Here is a 5511-nt window from a genome sequence, read left to right as displayed (position 1 = left end):
TAGTTCAAACCCACCAGCCACCCCATGGGAGAGAGAGCAATGAGGCTGTCTGTTCCCACAGAGATTTAGTCTCAGAAACACTAAGGAGTAGTTCGCAGTTCTACTCCGCTCTATGACGTCACCGGGAGAACTGACTTCGTGGCAGTGGGTTTGGTTTTGTTTGGGTGGGGATGGGTTGGGCTTACTTTGGGTCTCTTTACTTTGTCAATTTCCAGTCTCTCTTTCCGTATGTTTTAGATTGCCCAATTTAAGAACCACTATCGGACTTAAATAACACAGGTGAATGTAAAGTGAGAAGCTCTTCCATCTCCATTGTTATAGTCCCTGGGAAAGGACATTATGCTTAGCAAAGCAGATGGTCAACTAAAAAGAGGAAGACTCAATAAGATGGACTGACATAGGGCTGCAACAAGGGGTTACAAGTACTAATGGGGAGGACGGGGACTGTCCTTCTGTAGCACAGCAACAACAACACCCCTACAGCCCGCTCCACGAGCAGATCTCTCTGGGTCATCGTGCTCTCCAGCCTCATTAATCTGCTGCCCTCAAGTATTGTTCAAATAATCAAAACTTACAAAAACAAAGCATGTTTGTCTTTCATTTTTCAATCATGTTCTTTACAGTGACCTTAGAGAAGAGCATTCCTAGGAGGGATATATTGCTTCCTGTAGAAATGTCTTGTGATTTGCTGTTTCCCATATTCCACAGTACTTTTTTCAAAACTCACTTAAATGAAAATGCTTCCAGCACCATTAAGTAATTTTTTAATATCACAACTAATAAATTGGAAATTCTTGGAGTAATATTCAGCTAGATTTTTGTGAAGAAGCATGGAATAAATAGGTAGGTAAGCAGGTAATTCGTACCTGGAGAAGTTACGTATAGCTAGCTGCTGTTGGGTGTCATGGAGTCAGTTCTGGTTCATAGCAACCCTCTGTCCTGCTGCCCTTCCAACTTTCCACCAGCGCTGCAGTCTGAGTTAGTTGTGCTCATAGTTATTTATCCCTCATTGACCTCAGAAAACCACCTCATGCCCTCGTGCCGATGTGATCAGATTATTATAATGCACTTCAGTCAAGAAAATGAAGGCTAACACAAAAGACACTTCGGCAAACTAAATACCAATGTAAAATAGAAATATGTGCATGGGCTAGGAAACTACATAGTGCTTTTAATATAGATCCTCACAGAAAAGAGGCACTCAATATGTTTACCAAGTTGAATTGAACAAGAATGGTTTCCCACTTTAAATAGCCCATGCTGTCCAGGATAGGTAGCAGCACAACGAGCAAGGCGATCAACAGCTCTTCTTCAAGCAGTAGAAGTGAATAGGGAGCCGACAAGCATTAGAAGTCGACAGGAGCACACAGAAGAGATGCAAACAAGAAAGGCCATAGTGCATCTGAGCAGCAATAAGGGGGATGTGTTTCCTGGAACAGCGAGTTCATGAAAGGAAAATTATGCTGAAAGCCTTAAGAAAAATCCACTTATGAATGTATCTTTAGGGTATGTGTTTCTAAGTCTTACTTTAACCTAATTTGAATTCCCTACATGACAAAAGACATAAACCTTATTCATTGCCAAAAATAGTATTGATTGTATCCAGAAGTTATGTCCAGAGAATTCAATTACATTAGGTTTCCAAACTCTTTTATTCATTTTATACATATTTTTAAACATTGTAAAATAGGGTGTAGTGTTTCTTCCAATTTAACTAGTACTGTACTGCTAACCAAAAAGTTGGTGGTTCAAACCCACCAGCTACTCCAAAGGAGACAGATTAGGAGACCTGCTCGTGTCAAGCTGTGTAGCCTTGGAAACCTTAGAGAGCCTCACTGACTCGATGGCAGTGTTTTCTTTATGGTTTGATAGCTTTCTTGAATGGGGAAAGGAAACGGAGGGCTGACACAACTTCTGAAGGAAATTTCGGGAAATGACCCTAACTCGAAAATGTTTACTTTCCTCCTTCCATCTCTTTTCTTGTCTGTCCATACACCTCCGATTCTAGGGTTTAGAGAATTGGTCATTACGGTGTCTGCAGTGTGGATTACACTTGACTATAAAGAAAACACGAGCCCCCATAACTGAGCCCGTAAACGACATCATGATAAATGGTGAAGAAATTGAAATTGTCAAAACTTGCATTCTACTTAAATCAACAAGCAATGCCAAGGAGGGAGCAGTCAACCATCCAAACAGCTGACTACCTTGGGCAAACCTGCTATCATAAAGACCTCTTCAGAGTTGAAAGGCAAAACTATCAGTTTCAGGACTGAGGTACACCAGACTTTTCAATGGCCTCTTTAGTATGTGAAAGTGGGGAACACAAAGAGAAGACTACAGAAGAATGGGCACATTTGAATTGTGGTGTTGGCAAAGAATATTGACTGTACTGTGGATCATCAGAATAAACTAATTGGTCTCTAGCGTGTACAGCCAGAATGCTCTTTATAAGCAAGGATGGTGAGACTTCTCCCTTACTTGGGACACATCATCAGGCAGGCTAGTCACTGAAGACAGACATAATGCTTCATAGAGGATCACCCCAGCAGAGGGAAACTCTCCATGAGATTAACTGACAAAGTAGTGGTAACAATAGCTGACTCACTCAAAGCAAGGACTGTGAGGCTGATGCAAGATTGGGCAACAGTTCATTCAGTTGTGCATAAAGTTGAGCCCACCTGACAGCAACTAACAACGCTGCACATCTATCAGACACATCCCAATGCGAACACCATCGATCGAGACTCCAAACGGACTTGAGAGGATGACTGGTGATGCTATGGGTCTCTAGATTCACAATAAACACAACAAACACAGGATATTATCCTGAAAGTTATTAAAACTATGATAGACAAAGAATAAGCTTTTCCAGTTAGAGCTCTTCTGCTATATATAAAATGTGTATCTATATAACAGAAGGTATATCATACGCACGCGCGCGCACACACACACACACACACACACACACATATATTTATAAAATTTAAAACTCCATTGCCATCAAGGTGATTCCGACTCACAGCGTCCCTTACAGGGTTGCTGAGGCTAAAAGTTTTAACAGGAGACCTCATCTTTCTCCCATGGAATGGCTGGTGAGTTTGAACCAGCAACCTTACAGTTAGCAGGCCAGCACTTACAAATACTGAGGAGCCCGAGGTCAGCAGTTTGAAACCACCAGCCGCACCTCGAGAGAAAGCTAGGATGTCTACTCCCGTTGCACAGTGCTAAGAAGGTCAGAGTCAGATCCAACTTGACGGCAGTGAGAGACTTGATTGGTTTTTGCTTTTTTTGTGGTCAAAGTAAACTAAATTGAGAAAATAAGTCTGTTTTACTTTTTTTTGCAATTGTCTAGTAATTTACGCAGAAATATCCGTAAGTCAAGATTACTGATATCACATCACGTTGGACCTGTTTCTCCAGACCTTTCTCCTTTCTGTTCTCTCATTTTGCTTGACGTTCAAAGCTGTCAATGAGTTGACAGAATAGCCAAGGGGTTAACTTCTCATTTCATTTTGTTCAAGAATCTATTTTAAATTCCTTCCTTAAACAAGGGACCATCCTCTTATCATCTATTCCTTTTGAATCATTTCCAGAAATAAAATAATGGTCAAGGAATAAAGACAAAATAATTGCCCTTTATCCTTTGCATAAAGTTATTAGATATGACACTGATTCATGTTTAATAGTTCCAACATGCTGCAGCCTACAATATGGCTTAAATTGGTAGACATAAAATATTGTAGCTTTACAAAATGTGCTACTTTCTACGAGAATATTTCTACTCCACACACACACACAGGACAGAAGTAATGAAAACACATGAAATTACAGGATCGAGTTTCATCGGTTTGTTTTAATGTTTAAATATATTCATTCCAGGATATTACTGAGGAATATTTTTGGAGATGTTGCTTTGGGAACTTTAATTACTGCCAACGTATAAAAATAAATAACAGAATTTGTGTCCAGATGGCAAGATTGCTGCTGATTTTCAGGGGAAAAAATCACGAAATTATCAATATGTCTTACATTTTAATATTTCATTTGAAAAAGAAACAAAACGTTCATAGTGCATTGCCCTCAATGTCTAAATCACCCTTCAGTTTGACTTGAGTATAAAGCAGTATGTTGAACAGGCTTCCTCTGAGTTTTGTATCTGATAAACCTGAAGAGTCATTTAGCAACAGAACGGCTGAAAGAGCAAATGAAGAAACCGGCCCAGATTTCATTTCAATTTCCCAGGATCTAATTATTTATTTAGATAGCACTTCTGGCACCTTGGCATCTCTCATTGCAGCCCATCTAGTCTACTTAATAAGAACATTAGAATTTAAGATATTAAACAATTCAACAACTATGTGAGAAATTCCTCCTGGTAGCAATAATAAACTTAAAATGTCTATATTAATGCGCAAAATGTGGTCCTTTCTCCCTTATTATCCTTCCACCCAAAGTAAGCATCGTGTTTGATTTTTCTAGTGTATTCGTTGCCCAGAAAGGCCCTAGCAATTTAATAACTTTTTAATTCCAATAGTAATGTTTAGGATGGCAAACGCCCATAAAGGCCCTAGCAATTTAATAACTTTTTAATTCAAATAGTAATGTTTCGGATGGCAAACGCCGAGTGTGTGAAGGAATTGTTCTAGGTGGTTTACATGCAGTGAGGAATTTGGGTGGACAGCGCAGTGCTGAACAGAGGCTCCCCGTTTGCTCAACAAAAGGCACCTCATTCCTTGCCGTAGCGCAGCTAACCTCGGTGACAGTTAGAAGCAGCAGCTGGGCAACGTTTATAAAGAAGTAATTCAGTCACAGGGGCTATGGTTTTGAACTCTGAGCTACCCTCAACGGAGAACAGTAATGCCAAAAGCGACTCCCTTGAGCCTATTGTCTATGACAGTTACAAGTTTTGGTTTCTGTTTATTCAGATCCAGAAAGAATCTGCAATTTGCTTGAGTCTCAGAGACTGGACAGCGATCCTCAAATTTATATGCTTTCCCACGGTAAGACATAATAATCCATACACGAGAGAGATTTTCCTGCTTTTTCCATCTTTTGTTTTCCTTTCTTCTTCCCCTTCCCGCCACACATGGGATCCCCACCACTTTTCCTCTCCGTTTCAGAAGAAATGTTCCCGCTCACTTCCCACATTCCCCCAACCTCCTTTTCAGAGCTCAGACCTTTTGCCCCACTGAGGGCAATCCACATAACCCTTCAATCGAGGGGTGCACTTGAGAGCGGGGTTCTCCTAAGTGAGCCCAGAGCAAGCACACCCATCACGCCCCTCTCCCTTGCCCTGGGGGTACACTACTCCAGACCTTTGAGGCCACGTCCCCCACACCACCACTCCCACCCCATCCCAGCAGAGCTTCGGAGGATAACACAACTCCCTGCTCCCGACCCCATGCCCAGAAACACAGCGCAACCTCGGCCGACAGCCCCTCCCCAGAGCGCGCGGGCGGACCGAGCCCGGGGTCTCCACCGGCCCACCGGGGCCCGCAGCCTGCGCCC

This window comes from Echinops telfairi, unplaced genomic scaffold (genome assembly GCF_000313985.2).
Source record: "Echinops telfairi isolate 266 unplaced genomic scaffold, ASM31398v2 ScPeMD7_18;HRSCAF=68, whole genome shotgun sequence".
In the NCBI taxonomy this organism is placed as follows: Eukaryota; Metazoa; Chordata; class Mammalia; order Afrosoricida; family Tenrecidae; genus Echinops; species Echinops telfairi.
This window is presented reverse-complemented; position numbering follows the sequence as displayed.